Below are 26,147 nucleotides of genomic sequence, written 5' to 3'. Positions count from 1 at the left end.
TAATCTTATCATCTAGACCCAAAAAATGTGAGATGTCTTCTATCAGGCGCATTTTTGTGATTGAAATATAATCTTACTTCAGGATATCATAAAACGGCGCAACATTGATTATCCAGATGGCTCTCTAGATGTCTTCCATGCAGCAGTATGTCTTCAGCTCTTAAGCAGGAACTCCAGGAGGTCCGTGAGAAATATCAGAGAACTGGCTTTAGCATATAGCATAATGAAGCTAAGATCCATTTGCTGGATAGATGAGAGCGTCGCGATTATAATTTTCAAAATGTCATTTCTTTTTCTGAGAAAACCAAAAAATAATACTTGATAGACCGAGCAACGTTCGGAGATTTTCGGATTTTCACTCCAGGAACCAGATAACTTCTTTAGTAATCTAAAGTCTTCATTTTGAACACTTTGCTGTAAAAAATATCTTTATTCATATAATTCCCAATTAACATTGTTATTTGTTATTGCGCCCTTCAATTCCAGAGTGTGCTGTCAGATCCATTCTTACGATTCGCGGATCATAATCTTACTGTATTGTAATCGTCGATAGTCCTTCTTCAACGTATACCACCAATTTGATTTGTTATCGAAATCACCCTTCTCCTTGTATGGTCCGTTCAAATTTGAATTTGTTGATGAACTGTACCACCAGGCACCTTCGAAAGCAATAGCCCAATTAAAACTTGGCGATTTTGTATTAACTCGATCCTTGGTCGTGAACATAGATCCTTTGTCACTGTGCGAAAATGATTCTCCTGCGGTGCCATTATATGAACCTAGGGTTTTAAGCATATAATTTTCCCTCTCACTCCCTACTTGAAACGCAGCATAACGAGCGTACCCGTAGTTTCCCTCAAAGTCATTCAACTCGATCACTATTTCATGAGCACGGGCTGTTGTGAGTTGGTGAATGTGCTCCAGCCCGAGCCAAAATTCACTGTCCAACTCACCAAAGCCTTTTCGGTATTGGTTCCAATTCCGGTAAAAATTAACCGAGCCGTTAAATCGATGCTGTACTACAATCCAACCGCCTCCGAACGACTCCATCTCACAAAACACTTTGAACGGAGCACTAGCATCGTTTACGCGGATAAGGTACACTCCCGAAACATTGTACGGTACATCTTTGCACGAAATGAAAGGAGGTGCCTTTGGTTTCGGAGTAGCACTGGAAGTTGCTGTTGTTGATGATGTTGGCGTGACACAATCCGCGGTATGCGATTTGATGGAAAACGACCGTTTCACCTCTTCGCGGTGCTCCGAAACTTCAACTTGAAGTTCCAACAACTTACGGTCCATAGCATCAAATCTGCTTCGCAGCATCTCCATCACTTGCCCCAAAACTTGTGTGGCTGTCGATGTTTCCAGGGTGGCGTCGGTGTTTTCGGAGCCTTTGCTAGTTGCCCCGGCGTAGCAAGTAACACAAATCAACAGAATCCAAATGGTTAGCCTCATTTTCGGTAAACCGCTCTATCTCGACCAACACGAGCCAATTGCAAGTCGAATTGAAACTGTTATCAAATGCTTTCCGGTACTGCTTTTTTATATTCCATCGAAGCCTCTTTCTTCACACAGTTTGGCGTGAGAAACATTTGATAAGAAATTTGGAGACGAATGTGGTTTCCGCTTCCATCAAATTCGCCTCAGTAACAGGATTGCTTCTTTTGTTTTGCGGTGTTTTCGTATGATAGGCAATAGCAATGCGTTGCTGCCTTTCCTATTAAGGCTCAGGCGTTTGCGTCTTCTTGCAACTTATCCTCTGGGGTGAAGGCATTTTGATGATAAGCGAGTGATGCAGCATCGTTCGTCTAGTGCTTTGCAATGGGCATCACGGTTTCGTTTTGCCAAAAACTCGACCATGTCTTATATATACTGGTCTTATATATACTATATTATATGTACTGGCGTGCTCCGTCCTTTTGACATCGGCTTGTCCAGTCGTGGTGACTGAACAGAGAAGTTCTCACGGACAGCATTTCTCACAGCCAGTAGTTATCGCCAGCTTCCGCCTGCTCGAGGTCACTGCTTGATTGATAAACGCCACAGTTTTTTCTCCCTTGCGCATTTGGGCGAATTTGTAGTAACATGATTTAGTTCATGGAGTGCTTTACGCGAGACCGGCTGTTGGATGTTAATGATGAGCGAATCATCACCGAAGCAATACACTTGCCATTGCGACGCATCTGGTTGCACCTTGCAACATTGAAGGTAGTGCTCATGTTGCATTAGAATAAAATGCTAGAAATATAGATCATTTAGAATGAGAAATATGGCAAGTAGATAGCTATTGTATTAGAAATTTAGACGTCGTGCAGTGGTTGTTTTATCCGAATCGAACTTGTTAGTGACTTACGATGTGTGGATGTAGTGCAAACTGTCGTGATGTTGATATTGGACAGATTCCTATGGATTGATGCGAAAGACAAACCGAAGAAGGTGACATTCGTGAATAATAAGAGTGACATTGACCAACGGTGGCTGCACCGGTGATCCGGTAGTAGTAGGATCAGTTCAACGTGTTGGAATGCCTTGATACAACAATCAATCACTGGGATTTCTGCTCGCTTATCAATAAAATCTTGTCAAAAAGAAGCGAGAGCGTCAGCTCTTTTTCCGTCTTGATAGTGCTTCGCTTATATCTGTAACTTTCTCGAGCATCTTACTCTGTTGCACCAGCTCCTCTCTCAGTTACTGGACCGCTCGGTACACTCGGATTATTGATCGTGATCTTAACTTAACTCTCTCTGGTGCCTCTTCCGTAGGATCGAACTAACGCAAGGGTTTTTTTTATTGTGCTTTAGTGAAAGTGTTTTCTATAAAGTAGTAATGCAAAATATATTAATTGCGAAGCTTCTGCAACAGTTTATTGAATATGAAGTTTTTTTTTATTGTTAATTTTGGAAACGAACAAATTGGATACACTCATGTCAATGCTGAGAAGAAAAACACTGTTTGCTTATCACCCTTTATGCTTTAAACTGTCAGCATCAAACACAACGAATAAAAATAATCTTAAGAGCATACATTCATTGATGCACGTTCATCCCGTATAGTGCTGACACATAAATGATGTGCAAAGGAAGTTTCATTTCCTTCCCACAATTCCGCACCGTTCCCTATAACCTCGACCAAACTGAACTGCTCAAACTTTTCGGACTTTGCATTACTTTCGGACAGCGGTATGTATTCGCTGCAAAAAATGTTGAATGTTCCCTGCCAGCTCACCGTTTCTCGGTAGGAAAGAATTTCGTCGCTTTATTCACATTTTCTTTTTGCGGTCGGCTCTGGTCTCAGACATCAAGCATCGGTTCGCACTTCATCTCCAAACGGCACAGGAAAAGGCGCCCTCTCTCACATCAATCATACTCCGACACGGGAAACGAATCCGAAAGGTGTGGTGTAGTGAGGATGGGGGATGGTTACGAAATCGGAAAGCATTTCCCCCGAAGCAAAATCCAACGCTACCAACCGGTTGCCAGCCGGGATCCTGCAGCCACCTGCCACCTGCCAGGCCGGTTTGCTGCTGCAATCGAATTTAGATATGAAAGGTAACATAAATGGAACCCAAACCAAAACCATGGCTGGAGCGGAAATGGAGGATCTGACGATGTTGAGCCGCCGTTCACATCGTGATACCGGTAGCCGGTTGGCAGCACCCGCCCGAGTGAATGAATAAGGCAGCAAAAGGTCTTGCAGCGCTGCGGGAATGCCAAAAAGGAATCATTCAACTGCTGGACTGCCGGTGTGCGGACCGAACCGAAAATGCGGCCTACCCAAGGTAGATGATGCTGATGGTATACTTTCCACGCGGTTTTTTGTCAGCGTTGTTGGTGTTGAGGGAAAATAAAATAACCTGATACAAACCAGGGAACAGCAGCAGGAAAAGCCCGAACCGACATTCCTGAGCCTTTTGGAAACATCCAACAACTAACACCGGGTAGCCCAGCGGGTGTGCTATGCGAGCGAGAACGAACAACGTTGAAGCGGCAGCTTTAAATCGCCTTAATTCGAATCGAATGCCCGTGTTATGGTCCAAGCGCTCGCGGGACCACCAACAGCATAAGAATCGGAATTGAGCCTCAGAATTGTAACTATGCGAACGGTTAACGTTATTGCGGTTTATATGGCTCTAGCCTTCCGCTTTATCCGATGCTTTCGGATTGACGAAAAACCCACTCCGCTGCCCGCCCGGGCGAAGCCAGAGATTATGAAATTCAAGTGCATTCACCACCGTCCCCTGAGCGGAACGAGAGTTAGAGGGAAACTAAAGAAAACATAAAAATGGCACGATTACTGATAAACACAGGGCCTGGTAGGTTGCGGTAGTGATCGTTTTCATTTCATTTCACGCTTCCGGCCGGTCCCTGCACTAGTCAGGCCATGTTGCCAATGCAGTGTCGTCGTTTCCTTCCTTCCTTCCTCCTTTCCTTTCTTCATGCTCTTGTGCCTTATCTAAAATGCATCTCTCCATCTCTGCAGCTTACCTTCGTGGGGTTTTTATTTCATCATCATCGGGCATCGAGGTTTTTGCATCCGCTATCCACTTGCCAGGCTCGGCAAGCTACCTCGTAGTGGATGCTGGTTCTGTGTTTCTTTTCCCTCCTCCACCGTTTTGTTCGCCAGAAGCCAGAATAAACGGTACGGAAGGTTTCAGGGAGTAGTAAAAGGAGAGCAAAAAAAATGTAGCTAAAGCAATGCCGTCTGGTGGCGAATTTTCCGGCCCTAGGCACAAAAACAGTGCACAGGAACACTTAAGCATCAATGGTTTTGAGTCAGATTTGCGTCTCGCCTTCACCCTGCGCCAGCCTTGTGCGCTCGGGATTGCATTTCGATGTTGCGGCATCGGCGTCATTCTAGCGTTTTCCTGGTTTTTTCGTGTGTGCGCTTCTCTCTCTCTAGTTTGTATTTCATTAAGTACCGGACCGGAAACGGCACTAGTTTTTGACTAGTCACAATCTCTGCTGGACGGAAGCGAAGTCTGTTTGGTTTAAATAAGTAAATTGAAAGAAAATATAAAATTTGAACGAACGAATGGAAAACGATTTTCTACTTGAAAACGCTTTCTTTGATTTCGGTGCAATATATCACGAGGAAGAGCTGAAACTAGGACATACTTCCTGGCTAAATCGCCATATGTTAGCTAACATAACCTCCACAATCTGGTCAGTACTACTGTTGGAATGCTCCATTCAACTAGCCGTGGATCTTGAGTTTCTTATAAAACGCGGCATCGAGCTTTTTCAATCTTTTTTAAAGTGTTCATTCGGTACCACGACGACGAGTGCTTCAAATGCGTGGCCCTTCTTGGTGATGATTCGATTCGCGCGCTTACCGACAGCACGACACGCTGGTGCCGAGTCAGCGAACAGTGGTGAATCGCAAGGCGTTTTTTTTTGTAATGATTTAGATTCAAATTTTGTCCCAGACAACTTCCAACTCATGCAAACCGCACGTATTCCAGCCAAACGGTACGCGGATTGGTGCGAAACGAAAGCGTGAAAACGGTGCTGGTGTGAGCGGAGTGCAAACGGTACTCCGACATTGGAATAGGAGGAATGCTGGTTAGTGTTTATGATCGCACGACAAGGAATACTCTCTCTCTCTGTGTCAGCTGTGAGTCATCAGGGGAGAATTTATGGGTGCTGGATTGGGACCAGTTGAAGGGAGCGATGATTTATCTTATGATTATGGTAAACGATTCCATTTGCCACCGCACACACATATTTGTAAGAAGCGATCGTTTTCTGTGTGTTGCGTGTGTTAGCTGTGGAATTTTAGGTTCTTGTTCCAGTGAAAGACATGTTTTCAAAGAGAGAATTACTGTTCATAATTGTGTATAAAATGGTTGAACTAAGAAAAAACTCATTCGAAATAACATTTGGGTTTCAAGTAAATGCGATTATGTAATCATCATCATTATAATCTTGGCAATGTTATTTGGATCTTATGTATGCACATAATATAGTAAGCAATTAGCATAGAAGTGGCTTATAATTAATTCCACTTTGAAAATAAATCAAAGATCCAGCAGCTCATCAGTATTTGCAAGACATTGCAGATCGATTTAATCTGTAACATTTATTTGGGACAGTCCATCCAATCGGTGCAGTAGCAATCTTCTCATAAAAAGTCAATAAAAGAATTTCATTTGGTAGTAGGTATAAAACTGGTATTGCATGTGCCACAGTGTTAGGTATTATGTTTCTATTTGATGAAGCATTACAGCATCCTACAGATTTGTTGAGTTATTCTACTGGAAGAATAAATCAGTTAAAGTATATTCTCATGCTTTCCTCGAAACTGATTAAAATTTGAATGAAACATTTGTCCATCGGATTCTATTAATACTATTGCAGATAACTTCTATCTCCTCTAATGGTCTGTCCATGCAATTCGAATGCCTCAAATGTTATGAGTCGTCAAATGAAATAAAATCCAAAGAGTCACATCACAAATGTCAACTCTTCCGTATCCACGTGCCACGATAGAATTTTTAAAATCCTCTACAAATACTCCCATCGTAAAGTCAACTGAAACCGTCTGCTGATCGTCGAAGAGCACCCAACGCTAATCCTCCCCCACGAATTCCATATTCAACCGATTGCGTAATCTGCCCCGAGCCACTGCGAAGAATAAAGTTGGAGAGCAACAAAAATAAAATTGTAATCGAGGACAAAACGGAACGGAAGCTAGGGATTTGAATATCATAACAATTCAATCCCGCGTATTGCTGGTGGCCCACGTCTGGCTGGCTGGCTGCACACCTCACCATCCACACGGTACACGGCAGACGAATTGAATGCTTTACGCTTAAGCGGAACTTTGCATACATGCACCGGCTGGTTGGCTCCAGATATCCTGGAAATCCCGCCTGAAAATGCAGGTTGCACCGATATCACGGGTTGAACAAATCACTCTTCTCCTCGGCAGTGGAAAGGTTCTACGGAAGCCTCTCGGCACAGTTTGGCCCACAGTTACATGGTCGCTGGTCGGGAAGCCATCAGGGGTGAGCAGGCTGAGCCTTTTTCTGTCGGCCAATTCCAGTAATAGGTTTTTAGGGCGAATGGTCCATTTTAGATCACGTTTTCATGCTAGGCAGCGCTGGCCAGCGTGGCGTGATATCGTTTAAATGCTGTAGCCGGGATTAGATTTACGCTTTTCGGTCGAAATTTGTGTCCGTTTGTGCTGCCAAATTTGAACAAAAAATGGATTTCCTATTTCCACGCACGCCGGTTATTAGTTGTGTTCCGATGTACGCTGGCGTCTGAAATCTGAATGCAACAAAAAAGGTTGTACACTGGTGCGTAATCGGAGGTTTGATAGATGCTTCCCATGCGCTGGGATTATATGGATATGACCGCCAGTCAGGAGAGCTGTTCGTTTGTACGCAACAAAATTGCGCTTGTATGTCGAAATATGTTGGACAGGGAACCTGCTGGACAACGCAACAGCAGAATGGTCCGTGGTGTTCGAACTGCCATAAAACAACGCCAAGGTTCGTGTCGAACGGCAGTAACATCGGCGCCAGCAAGCACCAGCCCCCTTCCCGGAGCATGGGAACAGAAAGGGGAAAAAAGGGGAAAATCCTTGGATCTCCCGCACAGCAGACACCGCATTGGCACCATTTTGGTGCCACGTTTACAACAACAATTTCGGTTCCAACATGTCATAAAACTGCAATCAAACCAGGCCAAAGCCCACCTGCCACCACCGTCGCCAGTGATGTCTGGCTTCTTTCCGCTCCTGTTCCGGACATGAAAAGGGTCCGGATCCCGCGGTGGTATGTGCCGCGCACACGTACGCCACTCGGAAGTGTTCCTTGGACGTTCCGTACACGGTGCACAGTGCTGCACATGCTACATGAGATTGAGGTCATCCTGGCGATGTGAACGAAAGTGACTTGAATCTTGAAACGACCGCCGGACGGCGAAAGGCGCACTGAAGACGCAGCAACCAGGACGAACACCGAGGGGGGAGGGCTGGTGGACACCGAGATCGTGGCCACAGTTGGTGGCGAGGGCGGCGAGGTTGATCCAATTCCGGGTCCAGCATGATGTGCAGTCGACATGACAACATCAGAGAGCAAAGAGGTAGATGCGGTACAAACGACCTTCCTGTCATCGGACCGTGACACCCCCACAAGTGTCGTCGGTCGTGACTTGAAGCGTCATAAATATGCAATAGCTTGCTGGCTAGCTGGTTGACTTTAAGCAGCACCAGCAGCAGCAGCAGCACCAGCAGCAGCAGCAAAATCAACTCGTTGCGACGATGGTCCCAATTGACTTCTAAGAAATGCTGCTGGTCGCTGCTGGTCCGTTGCTCTGCACCAGCGAGGAGCAACTCACTGTGGTCATGTCCTGAGCAAGCATTTTCCGCATTTTCTCAGCCTTTTTGTGCTTATTGAGAGATGGATGGCTCCCCTTTCGGCGTCGAATTATTTCGTTTTCAGTGCCGTTCGTCCGTCCGTCTGTCCGTTGATCTGTTTGCTCAGCTTTCTCTCTGTCTCTCTGTCTCTCTCTTGGGGGGAGTTTTCCGGTGGACAAAACCAGACGCTCATTGCTTGTAGTGTACCCCGCGCGGAGTGCGGTGGTTTGATTGAGATTGCATTCACGAGATCACGAGGACAGCACAATTTCCCATTTCGATGGCATCAGCACATTCGAGGTACGTGTTTTCCCCGCCAACCGGGATGAGATTCCGGGAAAAATTTAATGGAAAATTCCACCGTCAGCACCAGCTACACCAGTGGATGGGAAATTGTTATTACGGCACCGGGGGGGGGGGGGGGAGGCGGCAGTGCGGTTAGATGTAATGCATCCTAATAAAGCGTACCGTGGCCCCCCGTTGGTGAATGATATGCCAACAGACAACGGAAGGTCGCCCAGGGGAAGGAGGAAAGAAGGGAGGAAGGTCGAGTTCTTTCGCGTTTTCCAGGTCCTTCTCGAATGTCGGTTACGTCGTCGAATGATCCTTCTCTTGCGGATTATTTCATTTCTCGGCACATCATTTCGATCTTCGTCGTTGCGTTCTCTCCGTTGGTTGGATCAAATTAATTTCCCAACTCTTTTTGCTCTTTCTTTTTTACTTCAACAACAACAAACAAAAAAACAGGCCCCTTCTGTCCGTTCATGATCTTATTCGGTTCGAGGGTTGCTTCATCACCGGGCCCCCCTTTATTGATGAATCATTTCCGCCCCTCAAAAATGAAGGCGATGCTTAAGCATTCGATCACGAAACGTCGTTTTCTACTCGATTCTGACCTTCCAACTCTGCGAACTTTGCTATCGGTGCCACGGTTCTCGGTTGGTTTGCGTGCCGTTGTTAGAAGACAGGCAGGGCAGGGCAGGGCATGAGCCGCCAAGACCCGGCACCTCGCGCCTTCGCCAACAATATTAAGGACTTTGGTGCTGGAAACGCTTGGCTTCATTTGCACACGATAATTCCGCGCACGAGGAGCGAGTTTTGCGTTCGCGAAACGTGCTCGAAACGATAATGAAGCAGCGACGGTAGCGACGGGTTTGGACCGGGCTACGGTCACTTCGAGTGTCGGTTCTGAAACGAGTTTGGATCCCAGAGCGCTTCATTTGCCACGATGGAGAACGATGGTGGACGAAAGGGACGATGCACCGTGGCAGTTACCTTGCGATGCGAACGATGTGGTGGTCCAGTCCAGTCGGTTCCGTTGGTTGGGAGCACGTGTCCGTTTGGTGGGTTTGAGTGTGGCGAGGTTCACCGGAGTACGCGTGACCTTTGGGGGGCGAAGGTGAGCGCAAGCAAAATTGGGTTCGAAATGGACGGTATCCTTAAGAAATGATTGACTGCCGTCGTCGGTACCAATACTTAGGGGCCACGTGCCATGCTCCCATTTCTGGGTGCTAGGTTCTCTAGACTTGTTCGAACACGTCGTTCGTCGACGAGCATATCGAGGGCTTTCGAACACCGGTTCGGGGGTAGCGATGGTTGTTATGCAATCAGAAACAAGTTTACAACTACGTACGTGGCGAGTGGAGTGTCGGCACGTGAGCTATCGTCTCGTTGGTATCGGGGCCTAGTTTTTGTGTAATATACTGAACTGTTCAACCGAAATATTATGCTAAGGATGGTTGATGCAATAAAATTAAGCCAACAAGCTAGGAGCGGTTTGGTCAAATTATGCGCATCGTTCAGGAACAAGGTTTACAATACGCAATGTATGTGAACATGAAATGCGATAAAGATGTAATTTGATTTGGATTAGGGTAACGACTAGTAAGCGACATGTTTTGTAGAAGGGAACTTGATGATTCGCGGGGATGCTTGGATATTAAGTTGGTTAAGTAGAATGTTTTCAATTTATTGTTACTTGAAATCAACAGAAATAATGTTTGAACAAGTAGTTTTAGTAGGTAAACGATATGTTTTTCGGCTAAATACATTAAATAGAAGATATTATATAACATAATAAACGTATTAAAGATAACTAAGAGATAAAGATTCAAACAAAAATTTTGAATTAAAAAAGAGAAAGAAAAAATACAGGATTAGAAATATACAACCAAGCTATTCAATGAGATAATAAGAATAAATGGAATGGTGCATTAGAATCAGCGAACACTGACTGTAACTTCGTTTATGAGCAAGCTTAGAATTTTTGAAAAGGCATTATGTTCATCTAATTATTAAGACTATAGTATGTGCATTCAAAAGTTAGTAACATTGATTACAAATTCTATTTTACTACAAAATATCCCAAAACAAAGTTTATATTCATGGGCAAATTAGAAATTCCTGCAAAAGACCACGTCCGCGTGTGTTTGTGTGCGATAAGGCCGAGGTCACAGCATAACCGAACTCCACCATTGATCCCATCATTAGTTACTTGTCGAGTGAGATCGAGCCCCATGGATCAGGGGGCAATATTTTATACATTAAATGATTCGCGTCATACCTCCCCCCCTCCCCCAGTGTCTGTGATGCATCAGTGAGATCATTATTCATGCTTAACTCCGGGCCAGAACCTTTTGCTGGTTCCCGGGGCCCTCGTACATCATGCCATCCATCGGCGTCCATAATTACGCCTCCATGTTCATCGATGCGTTCCACGCTGTCTGCGCCAGGGTCAAGAATGTTTCTCTTCTCGTTTCCAGCTATCCTTTTTCTTTTCTCTTCCTACCTCTCTTTTTCTCTCTTTTGTGAATCCCTGAAATCCTTACCCTCCCGAGAGGACTCTCACTCGCTACGCGCTTGCAGTCTCCAGAGAGGCGGCAGTTTTCTCATTATCGGTAAAAGTTTTAATAAATGTGGGAAGCATCATGACAGGCTCGAAGGCGCCACCGTCGTCACCGCCACCGGAATATCAATTGCACGTCTATCGATCGACCGGTCGGGAATCGTGTGGAGGAGCTTTTGTTGATGTTCCTTTTCCAGGATCCGCACTCGCTCCAGTCGCATCCACTGCAGTGATCCACTGCAGGCAACCGAGTTCATGGAGCGGTGCTTTCTATCGTTTGATGGTTGGACGAATTTTTGAACAAAGTTTTGCCGAGTGCCTCCCAGTGCGAGGGTAACTCAACTTCACTACGGTCGTGGTTGATGTTTATTACGTTCTATGTGAATATTGATTCGAAGAGGAAAGAATGATTTCGGTACAGCAGGAATCGACAACTTCATCGTTGGTGCTCCCAGGGAGGGTTCTGGGATGAGACGCGATGATATTCATGAGTCGACCGACGTTCAGTCAAGAGAGATGATTGGTTCCACCAGAATTCAAACCCTTTTCGATGATAATCCAATGCGATCAACAAACCCAAAAAAGATGGTTTATCATGCTTTACTGTTTTTGCATTGAATTCTTCTTCTAATTGTATTACTGGTGCCGGATTGAGGGCAACGTATCATTGGTTGTGGATCGACTAAAGTACTGTCGGAGGAAAATGCAATTCAATCAATCAGATCATATATTCATAAAGCACGTCAGCAGACGCTGGAAGTGAAATGTTCAACGTTGCACCTTTCTCCGAATAGTGGCTATTCCGTGGGGAACAGTTCAACATTGAATTGCGCGGACCTGATTCGCAAAGACGCATTTCTGTAGATTCGTCAAATCGTTCGCCTCAACACACGCGCAATACGTCACGTCGAATAGCACGAGATAAGCTTCGTACAGGAAGGTAAAACGGCCAAAAATAGCGAGGACAAACTGGCGAGTGTTACATCATCCCATCGTCGTCGTCGTCGTCGTCATCGCATCACAGCTGAGACCGACCCGGAAGACCGATCTCGGAATCCCGGGGACATCCTTGTGGACACTAAAAGCACCTAGCTGCACTGTCGCTATACCTTCTTTTTTTGCAACCTTTGGGGATTTTCTTGGGAGTTTTGCAGTCCCCTAAGGTTCCGTTCCGTTCCCTTCTATCAGCATTCTCCAGCAGATCGGTTCGGATAGGTAGTTTGCGCCTTACCGTAACTCGACAACGGCTAACCCGCGTTTCCATGCCACCATGTTCAGCTTTAGCTCGTCGCCAAATGCTTTTAAGCTTAAGGATTTTAGTGGCCGCCCCCCGGCTAGCTGCTGGTTGTCGTTTGACGTTTGATTGTATTACGCGAGCGCTTCGGCAGCGCGTGGGGCAACGAGTAAATCCCATTTGCTTCATGCTGCTACCTACCGCAAACCTTGTAAGCCCGCGGTAAATGATCAATATATGCAAAATGGAGGGAGCTTATCTGCGAGTGCGAGAACCAAGGGTTCACAGTTTTCTATCTTCATCCTGGCCGTCCTGACGTTCTCCTTTCCCGAAAACGAAACGTAACGTGTGTAACGAAATGCTGCTTTCGTGTATCGGAATGGTGATGATGTTTACCGGAGTCTCGTCATCTCGTAACAGTGGGCTGCAGGTGTATTGATTGATTGAATTCTCTATTCCGGGCGCTAATGTTCGGAACCCTGTCAGCCCTTCGGGTGGTAACATACGCTTGAACGCTTGGTTTGTGTAAATCGAATTTTCCATCACGTTCCATGGAAGATGTACAGCTATTCCGGGTGCTTCAGTGCAGTGGAACCACGGGCCATAATTCGTATGATAAATTTACAGCAGCCAAGGGTGCAGTTTGAATAAATGAATGGCTGTTATCCAGGGAGTGCGGTGGGTGGCAAGGAGATAGCAAGTTGGATAAAAGAACTAATTTATGTTTTTTTTCATCTTCATTTTTGTGCCTTCTTTTCGAGTGTCTACCAAAAGAACATTCAGTTTCCTCTCTGCTTCGTTCCTCCATTTTCTCTGCTTATGTGTGACGCGAAGGGTTGCGCGATGATTTCAAACCGTTCCAACAGCAAACAATATGTAAATGGTTCAAGTCTCTTCTTCTCCTTGCCACTCCATTGTGCATTGAGTCTGTGTGGTGTGTGGTCTAGGCGAACACGAGGTGAGCACGAGAAACTCCGGAGCCAGAAATAATGGTTATGCTTTCCGCACTTCGTAATTTGCTGGCAACACATTTGGAGGTTTTTTTCTCTCTCTCTCTCGCCTGTTCTCCTTGGGTTAACTTTTGCATAACCAGCACTAGCCAGGTGCATCCAATGGGGGGCGAACGGTGAATGCATAGTGTGGTATGGTTAAAGTTTAGCTTCATTTACCTTTTGTCCCGCCGTGACAGTGACTACTCGAGCATCACGGCGTCGTCATGATCGTTAAACCCACCCTCGCTCAGACATACCGTAATCACCCCTTTTTTGGTGAACTGTCGCTGTCTGATGCTGGTGACGCTTCTAGCTTACAGTTTTCTACCTCGACCAAATCCCGCATCGTTCAACAAAGGATACAGGGACACCTTTAAAGCGATTGCAGGAATCTCTTGTTTTTTTTCGCTGTTACTCTATCTATCTATTCCTATTGCCACGGTCCTGCACCAAGCTGGTGCCATAATGTTGCATAAATTTTCCCTTTTTTGTTGTTATTTTCCTTTCGTTCAATCTCCGTGGCGATGCTGACTCGCACCTCGGTAAGGTGCAACAAACAAAAAAAATCGTGTGTGAGCGTTTCATGGTTGCACACAACGAGCTTTTTTGCGTTTAGTTACAGCGCATCCTTGTCTCAGTTTATGGTGAAACCGTACCGGGACACCGTTGCCAGAGCGCTGGCAATGATGCCACAACGGAAATGACTAACTCATCAACGAAGTGACACGGACGATGGTGTCTATTAGTTCCAGGTGTGTGCAGGTTGTCTCTGCAGAATGTGACTTTTTTAATGCAATTTGGTTGTAGCTACAATGAGTGTTGTTGGTTGATAACGGGATAATTGTTGCTTTTGTTTACTTTTTTCTATTATTCAATAGTGAACACCTTTGGTATTTGCGTTTGATGATTGTTCTAGGGCAAAGTAATAAAACTATAGCGAAAATGTGGTATGGGTTTGTGATACTTTACATGGTATTATTTACAATATTTTCGTTATATTTGTGTAATTTTTATAGTTCTAAGTTATGGCATCGTGATGTTCAAATCTACGTCAGAATGCTTAGTAGACTGACAACTTAACCTGAATACTCACATTAAATAAAATTGCAACCAATAGACAACTCTGTGACCTCAGAACAGTTCATAGAATCGCCAGCATAAAAGCTGATCGTCCAATGATTGTTTAAAAGTTTCTCATAGAGCAAACTTCATTTTGGCGCTCAGTAGTGCTCAAAGCTGCAATTTCACGTAATTGTCATGCTAATGATGATTTAAACATCCCCCAGGATCAGAGTTTGAAGGTGGTGCCAATGGTTATGTTGTGGTAGAATCGGGTAATCATTGTTGTTGGAAATGATAGCGGAAGTTAAAGTGAGTGTATATGTGTGTATACATCCCATCAAATCAACCAGTACACCGGGCACACGGCCACAGTATACCCCTCCAGAAACCGGACGTTCTCGGGACCGAATCACCGGCATTGGCAATAGGTATTCAGAACCCGTGGGTAACCAGCGCGCAGCCGTAATGGCAATACAAACGTTCCCGTTCTTAATGTACCACTCGAGCAATGTGCGTGGATGATTTACAGCCCAGGAGTTTCAGCGGCGTAGAGTGATCACTGAGGGGGTGCCGAAGAATAAGCGGAAGTCAATTTATGCAAATAAGACAGTCATGCGGCACCCCACGATCGTAAGCAAAATTACCCGGCCTAATTCGAGTCAATCCAGCTTGTGTCTGATACACAGAGACACGCACACTTCTGGAGGGAGATTATTCGTGGGGCAAGAGCCAAAGGCCATTAGGGTGGATTACAATTTGAAATGTTCTTTGCTTTTATTTACTTTGGTTTTCACTTTTTGCATTAGGAACAGTTTGTTTCGTTTTAGTTGGTTTGAATTATGAAATGAACTTTTCCTTCATTTACTCATAATATTTGTACGAAGATGAAGAAATAGAATTTGTCCTTACTTTGAATGAAACAATTTCTTACCTTATTATGTGGAGTTCAGTGCGTTTCGCCGTTGCTGACTTCTAAATACAGAGCGAATAAAACATGGACACAAAAAGCTTTCTGTCTATTGATTGAATGGTATTTGGTTTGTTTGTATCAATGCTTATAGATAAGCAATTAAAAATAGATAGATGCGAAAAAAGCTTTTATTAAGAAAAATGACATCTTTTACTCCCTTTTATTCTTTTTACACTGTAACATAAATATCGCTTGTTCGCTTAAGACATTCTATTTCTTTAATAGTTTTATTCTAAAAGTGTTTATCGAACATCTACGAGTACTATCCACCAGTTTAAAACGATCACGAAACAATAGAAATACAAAAGAACAAACATACACCGAATAGCCCATAGATAGAATCGTGGAAAGCGGTAGTTCATTCACACCAAATGGCCGCTAGCCTCATTCGCCATCCAACTCCACAGCCTACAATAACCTACGACACGGATCCTGGGGCTAGAGAAGGTGATGAATGCTTACTCATCGTGCTCTCCCATCGTATCCCGACAGCTTCAAGGGGCTAATCCTTCCGTTGATTGAAAATCGACGCCTGTTTAGGGTGTAGTGCGAGGGATATGAGAAAAAAAAACATGCACTCCCATGTACACTCACAAACACACCCGTTATGTGCGCGAAGGTTTGCAAAAAGAGCAATGTCTGATGAAAGCCATAATGCCCACCGGCTTCGAACCATTGCTATTGTCCTTGGAGCATCCTGGCTTGGGTTAAGAAAGGCAAAGCAGTACAATCTATCAGCTGTTTCGCTCCATTCTCTTCCCGTTTTCCATGTCTTATGCTTCGTAAGATGGCGAAGGTAGGTTTTGTTCATTTTTTATTCTCCTGTCCGCGAAGTCATCTACTGTACGGTGCGGGCGCTTTGCCTCATCAAATCCAATTGCCGCCGGGCCATTGTCTGCTGGTGGAAGCGCACGATTGTAAAATATTCATGGAAAACTCTTTATCAACGCCATTCACCATATTGCGGAGGAGCTGGGTTCGTGCTGGAGGATATGCGCCCGTTCGCCCATCACCTTCAGACCCTCCGTCTGTAACACGTTCGCTGCATGAGGTTTCACTGCGCATCGCATCCACCTTCCCAGACCAACCAGTCAGTGCATTCGATGGCGGGAAAAAGGTGGCAATGAGGATATGATCGATTTGCAAAATAACCTTCGCTTGGTCCCGGCCAACGTCTGCAAGGAGCATTCGCGTGATTGAGCGAATGGTGAAAGAAGAACCCTGCGGGCCGTCCGTTTGCACTGGTGGGAGGGTGGTCGTTTTGTTTTGTTCGACCCTCGACAGCTGGAAAATTGAAAACGACTTCAATCATTCCCGTTCGCTGTGTCATCCTTTGCCATCGCATATTGAAATGCATATTGCCGGTCGATCGAGCGAAGTGAAAGGAAAATGAAGATAAATGACTGTGTTAGGGGAGCGGTAGCGGGTGTCAGTAATTTTAGCTGATTTCTGGTGAGTAGAAAAGCTTACTTATTAGGGAAATTGTAAAGCAATTTACTATTGAATGTAATTATGAACATATCTGTGTGTGATTACATTGCCAGTAAGTAGATGTGCATAGTGATAAGGAAATTGCAATAAGGAAAGAGCAATATTACGAGATTATTTTATTTTATTAAAAAGCAGCTACCAGCAGTAGTTAAAACGTGTGATATAAAAATGAAAACTGCAGTTAGAAATTGAAAATGTACCGTACTTAATCTTGTACTAGTCTCTCTGATTTTTGGATAGAAAATTTGGAGGAATTTTGAAAGCCACCGACACATAATTAATATCTAGATCGGCACATTCTTCATCCAAAATTGGTCGACACAAATTCGAAATCATAATCTACCAAGACTAAAATAAAATTTTATATGACTCTTATTCTTATAATTTTATATGACTCTCAAGCATCAAATTAAATACATTTGGATGCATGTTATTAATTTCTTAGTGCAATTCAATACAGAATTGAATATTTTATAAATATAGTAGTGAGAAGCGGGAATGCTAGTTAGACACACAATCACTGAAATGTCGTTTTATTTATCCTACTTCCAAGCTACTCACCTTTGGTTTGAGAAATCGATCGCGTCATCGATTGCCGTCCATTTAGTACCTCATACCTCTTCAGTTGTTAGGATTGTCCCCATAGTTGATAATCGATTGTAGTGATTGGGTGAACGTCGCTCGCGGTACACGTAGAACCACACGGAACGTCTGGCAAACGGCCAGCGTGTCGTTGAGATGCCATTATGCAAGTCATTATCCTTCAACCCGGTACCACTCGTTACTGATCTAATAGCAGGTTGAAGGACCAAATGGGGAAAACTAAGGAGAAGTAGAAAATGAAGAGGAAAAAGAGAAAAAATGAAAAGAAAACAGGAAAAGAATGGGAATGAATAGGAATTTGTGTCAAGAGAAGTTCAATAAAGCTTTGCTTTAAGAAGCGCAAAGAAAACGTTTCGGGAGAAGTGTACCAATACTCCAGTTTGAACGGCTCAATCACAAGTTCTCGCACCGTAAACGTTCAAGTATTTTTTTACTGTACTTGTGTATATCTTTCTATTCATTTAAAAGCTTTTAGTAAAACTTACGGCTTTCCGTCTTTATATATGTTAAAAAAAAAGCTTTTAGTACCTGTGAGACTCATTTCATTTCATCAAGTCACATCCTTAGTAGACTCCCGAATGTCTCGCATCTTAGACCGTTTCTACACTGCGCCAAAATTTTCGCTGCCAAAACGAAACTTATAGGATTCCCATAGAATTCCTATTGGAATATGAAAGATTTCTATGGGAATCCTATAAGTTTCGTTTTGGCAGCGAAAATTTTGGCGCAGTGTAGAAACACTCTTACCGGTGGGTTCTTATAAGAAACAAGATCGAATTGAAATACCATGCAGAACCATAACCATGTTATTGAACCAAGTGCATATTAGCAAGGCGTGTGACAATCGCAGTTTTTTGGAAGTTTACCGTGGAAAACAGAACGATCTCCTTCAATAAAAATACATTTTGTGAAAAATTGTTTTAATGTGCTACTTTATTTATACAATTTCCAATAAACAATATTGATTGAATGCTTACAAATATCCACTATTTGTGCGAGCAGAGATTCACAATTCACGGATCATCATCCTGGTTGTTGTACTGAGTGCTGTTGTAGTCGATTTACCGGTTGTAACAGTTGCTGGTGTTGTTGGTGAAATGCTATCTTCTTAGAGTGTTGATGATGTCGGCATGACAGAATCTGGGATCCGCGATTTGAAGGAGAGCAACGTCTGTTCCAGGGGTTTGTATGACGAATAGTTCTGCTTCGGAATGTGATCGAACAGTCGCTCGCGCAGCCGATTATGGTCCGCGCAAGACTTCTGTTGATCAAGGATGACCAACGAACGATCCTGAAGAACAGCCATGTTACTTTCAATGTCTTGCTCCATCCGGTGGATAGCCTATAAGAAGTCGACGAATGTCATTTCGTTGGTCGTTCAGTTTCGCTCCACCTCCTCGCGGTGCTCGGACATCTCAACTTGCAGATCCAACAACTTACGGTCTATTTCATCAAAACTGCGCAGCACCTTCTGCACTTGTCCCAAAACTTTTTTTGCCGTCGATGTTTCCAGGATGGCGTCGGTGTTTTCAGGGCTGTTGCTAGTTGCCCCGGCGTAGAAAGTAACACAAACTAACAGAACCAAAATGGTCAACCTCATTTTCGCTGAAGCTCTCTGTGTAACTCTAACAACACGAATCAATTGCAAGTCGAATTGAAACTGTGATGCAATGTTGTTTTTAAAGGCCTTTTATGTTCAATTCAAACCTTTTTCTTCACACAGTTTGGCGTGAGAAAATATCGATAAGAAGTTTGTAAGCGGATGTGGTGTCCGCTGCCATCAAGCTATCTGCGCAACAGGAATGCTTCATTTGTTTTCCGCTGTGTCCATATGATAGGGAATAAGAATGTTTCGCTTCCTTCCTATTAAGGCTAAGCCGTTTGCGTCTTCTTGCTACTTCACCTCGAGAATGGGAGCATGATAAGCGAGTGATGCAGCATCGTTCATCCAGTGCTTTGCAATGGGCATCACGGTTTCGCTTTGCAAAGAACTCGACCAAGTCTTATACTAATAAACTTGCACTTTGATAATCTTTGGACCTTCGTCCTGTTGACGTCGGCTTGCGCAGAATTAGCGACTGAACAGAGAAGTTATCACGGACTGCATTTCTCACGGTCAGTAATTATCGCCAGCTTCCGCCTGCTCGAGGTCACTGCATGGATGATAAGCACCATGGATGGTGATGCAGCGCGTACCGACATCTAAAACACTTCCTTTGAAGATGGAACTCATATCACCGTGTAACGGAATGGTCAAGATATACGAGAAAAAAAATCCAGAAAAGCAGCAGGAGGATAATGGCAAGTATTGGAAGATGACCAGTGCCAGTAGACGTTTTTTTCCAAATCAAATAAATCAGTGGTTGGCGATGTGCGGAGAAAATGCATACATTCTTACGCTTACCAATCAAACAGATGTGTGATGACCTAAGACTCTCAGACAAAATTAATACGCCAGGATATGTTTCACCCTTTGTCTCTTTCGCCTTTATTTTTTTATTTCATCATTAACCATATAGATTGACGTTCTAGCTAGTCGTAAAGGTAAAAGTGAGATCGAAAAAAGTTGTTAGGCACGTGATGGAAGTACAATTGTAACTAGCAACTGCGATTCATCTCTAGAGGTTACGCAACTCGGTAACTTCTGATTTCCTCACAGCCACCCTGGGCGAAGGTTGCGGTAAACAAAATCGACCAACTCAACCTCAGAGTGCTGATGGTAGAAGAGATGAACTGGACAGCTATGTGCTGAGAGCATATGTTGATACTAGAAATCTATCCACATCGAGATGAAGGCTAGTGAGGAACAGACTTCCCTGTGAAGAAGTGATCCCCTTCCTTCCTTCCGAAACCATAACCATGACCAACAACCACCAAAAACCCACCGAAGTAGAAGGGTTGCTGAAAGGCACGCGGCCTACCGAACTCGATGGTTTCCGGTTCCCATCACAAACCCTTTGATGTGTGACAGAGTGTATGGCTTTCTGTGCAATGCTGTACCGCATCATTGACTTCATCCTTTGCGGCAGCAACAAAGCTTTGCCCATAACCTATCTTTGGGATTTCTTTAGTGCGTATGTGTTTGTGTTAGAAGTCAACAAACAAAAAAAAAAAGGAAAATACAAAATTTCAGAGAAGGTCAACGCGTACAATTTAATGCCTCGACCAGAGCTAGGACAGGAGAATAGGGGTTCCAGACGAAACAACAAGACTCGAGATGACTATCTGGGAGCAAAAAAAATGCACACATCTGGATAATCATTCCCAGTCGCCATTACACGGCATGCGGAAACGCACAGATTCAATAGACGAGTGTAGAGGCCCAGACAACGCACTACGCAGGGCTCCGAGCTACAAGCAAGGGACGCCGGAACCATAAGGCCGGAAGCGCGTTGGCGTCGGTCTGAAAAGAAATTTACGGATCAAAGATAGGTCAAGATGATAACGCTCAACCATGGGTCGTTTGGTGCTCGCTCGATCGCTCGCTCCCTTGCTGGCCTTGTTAGTGGCCGTTAGCCAACGGCTTGTTAGTGCGTTCGTTTGTTGTGGTCGATTACTGGTGCTCGGCTGCTGATCTGAGCCAAGCCGAACCGAGTCACTCGCCACACGCAACAAGAGTTCGGCCTCGCTTTCCGTTTTCTCTCGTTTTTTTTTGTGCTGCGTTTGCTGTTATCAGAAAATTATTACGACCCTCAGCTAGAAGTCACCAGTGGCAGCGTATAGTAACGAAGGGGGTTGGAACGATGCCGATGTTGCGCGCTACCAGCTTCTACCGCCCGCTACGGTACCGTTCATTGTGCTTTATGAGATGAGTCTCTCGTTTGCTGACTTTACACTTTGTACGGTATCGCGCATGGGTCGGGATGAATTAAAATCCAATAAAAGGGTCCTCACTAGCGGCCGAGGCGGAGCGAGCAGCTTAAGCGAGAAGGAAAAAAGTCTAGGCAAACACGCTCCAATAGCAACAGCGGTGCTATTGCGCATGCAGGGAACGATGATTTAGGAGGAGGTCACGGTTAGCCGTCATCCATTTTTTCCTTATGTCATGTTGCATGAAGATGGAACCAGTTCGCTTCATATTTTTAATTTGGTTTTTATTAATTCAAGAGGCCCATCGCCATAGTATGGATAAATAAGATTTTCGAGGTATTTCCAAGCGAATAGAATAGAGAATTTGATAACAGACTAAGAGTACTTTGAGGCTTTTGAATACTTTAAATTACTTAAATTGGAACTGCATTAAATGCGTAAAATGCGTTCTTTCTTTTACATAACTTATGCTTATCCTGATCATTGTTCATGAGGGTCTCTGGGATTTCATATTTTTGGTTCTGCTCCCTGGAGGTTTGAAGAATTTTAAAAAGATGGATTTCGGAAAAGCAAAGGTGTTTTGGAATGTCTATCAGCAAATGTTTTAGAATTAATGATAGATGTATAGATGAGATGAAGATGATATGAAAACAAGTGACCAACTAGTGAAGGTATCAATTGCCTTAGTTGAATTGACTTTCAATCCACATCGTGTCTTGAACAATATTTCGAAGAAGAAATATGTTTGTCTCCTAAATTGAATGCTATACAGATGTAAAATTGTAAAGAAATTTAAGAATATTAGCTGTTTTTGAACGACATGAAGTTGCTTGTTCGAAATAAGATCATTCATTTCCAAGAAATCTTTTGTATCACTTGATCAACATTCGTATATTCATGTGCTTATGCATCAAGACATCGTTACTTATTACTGCCGTTCAACATTCTTAGCCGCTGTCTTTCTCTGCTGTTTTTTTTTACGTAGGTTTGCACTTGTTTCTATTGGTTTTGTATGATACAACCTAGCTTAGAAGAGATATTAGCACGATGAAGTGCCAACAGGGTGTTATTAACGTTCGTAATCAAAAGGACAAAAGATTATTGCAATCTTCAGGTGTTAGAAATATGCTTACAGAGTATAGCTAGTGATAAAAATACTATGAAACTTCCATAAATGTACTGCATCGCTTTTTAAATTGATTTAAAAAGGCAAGAACTTAACACAGTTCTTAGTGAATACCATTAAAATATGTTTAGGTAATGATTATCTCATTTAAAACGTAAATGCCTGATGAAAGAACTGAAAAAGCCCTAAAACGGAAAGTACTAATATAGATAAAAACGAATCATTAGCAACCGAAGCTAAAAAGGTCAGAAAAGCGGCCAGCCTCCATCGGCATTCCAACTTGGAGTGGCAGCAGAAGTGTTTCCATTTGAACCCAGAGATCCTGAACAGATTTATGCTGAATCTGGCACCTTGCGCAAACAAAGTGGCCATCACCTGCGCCGGAGCTCATTACCATAAAGCGAAATGATGCCATTGAAAGCGGGCCTCCGAGCCAGAGGGCCAGAGGTCCGTCTCCGTGGGGCAATTAAAACATAAAAACCTACCTGGCCTGGCCGACCGGGTACAGTGAAGCTTTGGTGAACTCAATGACGCAGGCATGCAATTCAATGGAAGCCAGCCAGATTACTGTAATTTTGAAACATCCATCAAACATTGGCGAGCTGTTCGGATGCGAACAGCGAACTCCTATCATGCTCCTCGGGGAGCTCATGCATCGGTATCGACGGAAAACGGAAATCTCACAAACGATGCCACGCACATCCGGTTCCCATATGCTCTCCGAGGAACCGCGAGAGGCTGCTGCACTGCATCCATTCGAAGTTGTGATGCCTTTTTTATGTCGATTAAAGCGGAACGACTGTTTCGCTGCTTTTATGCTTCGTTCGCATGCCGTCGCTGTTGCCGGTGGGTTGGATTTGAAATCTGTTTGTGTTTGTGGTGCTGGTGAAGCAGGTTGAAGCACCGGGAGCAGCTCGTACACGGAACATACTGTATCACGCGCACGGGCACGTACACGTACCTCGAAATCGAAATCGAAACTCTGCGCTGTGCTGTGCATGGGCGAGATTTATGCTCCATTTAGGGCTTAAATGACGCCTAATGCTTCTCGTGGGATTTACGTCGGATAATTTATTTCACCCCTTTTTTCCGTGGCCACAGCGATTCCACCGGCCCGAAGGTCCCATCAGCGAAGGTTGCTAGCATCGCAAATCGGAGGCCATCGAGAGGCCAGCGTTCGCTCAAGTTAGGATTTTTCAGCGGCATCATTTTTAATGCTATTATATTGGATTCTTTTATCCGTCCGTAAGATACCAACTAAAAAAAAAATATTGGATTCTTTTTTTCGAAAACGCGCATGAAGTCGCTACAGTTTTGTAATTTATTTCCTCAACATCGATCAGTCGTAGTTTTATGTTTTACCGGCGTACATTTTAGAAGCGTTTCAAAACCTAGGCGCTGTTGCATGTTTGGCCATGTTGATGCATAAAGAAGTGAAGGTTAAAACGGTATTTAATAGCAATAGCTTTTAATGTTGAATTATGCACCAGAGCCGTCCAGAGCAGAGTAAAGGCTGTTAAGGTGCATTGCAATTAACCTGAGCCGCTGGGCTATGTATAACCTCACAGTTGGAACGACGGAAATAGAAATCGAGATGGACACGTATTCGTTATTTATAAATGCCAAGTCCTTAATTTAGACTTAGCGATAACGTGTTGCTGCAATGCTGAATTGAATGAAAGGGATTTAAGGCATGGTATTAAATCATTTGATCGTCTTTTCTGATTATTTACTCATGTTGAGGTAACCAACGATTCTTATTCCTTGGTTATTACGGGTTGTTAGTACGTTAGAAAGTTATTGATATTTGTTAGTGACTTATAGAGGGCCAAGTACATAGAAAAGCTTTCTTATTCTTTATCATCTCCTAGTCATTCGTATGTGACTCAAATAAACCTTTTCTCCGTTTCGATTCCCATAAAATGATGACATAAACTGCTGGTTTCTATATCGCTGCACCAGTACTTGCATTTCCTTCATAATAGAGTACATCAAATGAAATCTAAAGTTCATTTTCGCTAATCCTGCAGTTCATCATGAGTCTTGTCGCATCTGACTAGATATTCCGAACGTGGCTGCCGTGGCCTTGACGTAACAGACGAAATTGTGACTCGAGTGCTCTAGTGCAGGCATGTGCACCATGTGTTCAAGAAACGGGCAGAACGGGCAGGGTGTTCGTACGTGACAAATATTTCCATCGTACAAAATGTCCCAGTAACTCTTCGCCAGTATGTCGCTTGCCGGTGGTTTCGTTCTTGAAGGGGAACTACCGGGAATCCTCTTTCTCCGTATCATCACCCGCTGGTGGCGGTTCAGTGTGCCAGTGCTGCACAACGCAATACCACCGGGAGTTCCACCCTAGAAAAGGAGCCCAAACACGTCGTCACTTGACCGAGTGAAACTGATGCATGTTTGAGGGTGAACTGCGCCATTCCGGGGTATGTCACAAGCCACTGGTTACGGAGCATGTGTCTCTTTGTATGTGTTCACATGTGTTCCGGGTGCTTTAAAATTGAAATTAAATTCCTAGTGCGATGGAGGCGCCTGGTGTTTTGTACTCTTGCAGGATTTTTTGCAGCAATTATTCATGTCGGCTGCTCTCAATGGATGTTCTGAAGGAAAACCGTTTGAAAACATTTGGATGCAATTTTCTGGTTAAGCTGTAGAGGTAGTTTATTCAACAAAACTATTTATTATCTTTATGATATTCTTAAACCGTGAACATTTCTTAAAAACATTCCTTTATGATTGGGTATAGGATTTAAGATAAAAATCGCGCCATTTTGTAATAAATTTGAACAATAAGATCATAATATGACGCTCAATAAATATGCTATGATCATTCTGCTCCCTGCAGCCGAAGAAGTCGGATGCGCTTACGTTCCTCTGCTCTCGGCCTGTTTACGGTGTCGCGTGGTGCCAGTGTTAGTGAGTGTTGTGCCATTGTGCTACTGTGCCGTCGACGATCACAGCACGGTTTCTCACGATCGTGTTGTTATCTGGTGGTCTCCGTAAGTGTTTTGTGCCAGTGAACTACCGTGTATCCCGTTTGTAGCGTAAAACCTACGCTAGGCGGGTCCCGTTAGTTTCCTGGCAGTGTCGGTGTGTGTGTGGTACGTAGCGTCAGGAGCTAGCGCGTAATCGTATTACGCTCTGCTCCTGCTTCGTTGCGTACGAGTAGTTTGGGGGCATCGTGCGCGGAGATTTGGCCTTGATCGCCGATCGTCGCACAGGGTGACCCATTTTTGTTCGTAGTTTGTCTTTGTTTTTTTATAATTTTTAGTGTAGTTTTTGATTTTTGTTTTTGTTGCTCGCCGTGTCATCTCACGCCTTCCCCGCCATGGAGTCTGACTCCGGGCCTGCTTGCAGCCCGGATGATGGCTTCACCGTGGTGTCGGGGAAGAGGAAGATCGGCGAGCCATCGTCACCCCCCCCGGCAGCAAAGAAAACGGCTACGTCCGCACCGTCGGCGCAGCCAATGATGAGCAACCGTGTGCGAGCGTACCCGGCGTCCGGTTCGGGACCGTACACCGTGTACATTATGCCACGTGAAGTGCCGTTGGACACGCTGGCGATCACGCGTACCTTAACGGCGAAGTACAAGTCGGTGTCTGACGTATTTCGGGTAAAACCGAATAAATTGCAGG

The 26,147-nt window shown here is 44.2% G+C and overlaps 1 long non-coding RNA gene and 1 pseudogene across 2 annotated transcripts in view; one reads left to right on the top strand and one right to left on the bottom strand.

The window, feature by feature from the left end:
• Window positions 1-507: 507 nt before the first annotated feature.
• On the bottom strand, window positions 508-19,164 carry LOC126575890 (ficolin-3-like; annotated as a pseudogene).
• A 6,205-nt stretch (window positions 19,165-25,369) lies between these two features.
• Window positions 25,370-26,147, top strand: part of LOC126571846 (uncharacterized) — a 6,104-nt gene continuing 5,326 nt past the window's right edge. For both annotated transcript variants that reach the window (XR_007607928.1, XR_007607929.1), the window contains exon 1: window positions 25,370-25,511. This is a non-coding gene — a long non-coding RNA (uncharacterized LOC126571846). The remainder of the gene's footprint in view (window positions 25,512-26,147) is intronic.

Source organism: Anopheles aquasalis, chromosome 2, assembly GCF_943734665.1.
Source record: "Anopheles aquasalis chromosome 2, idAnoAquaMG_Q_19, whole genome shotgun sequence".
NCBI lineage: Eukaryota > Metazoa > Arthropoda > Insecta > Diptera > Culicidae > Anopheles > Anopheles aquasalis.
This window is presented reverse-complemented; position numbering and strand designations above follow the sequence as displayed.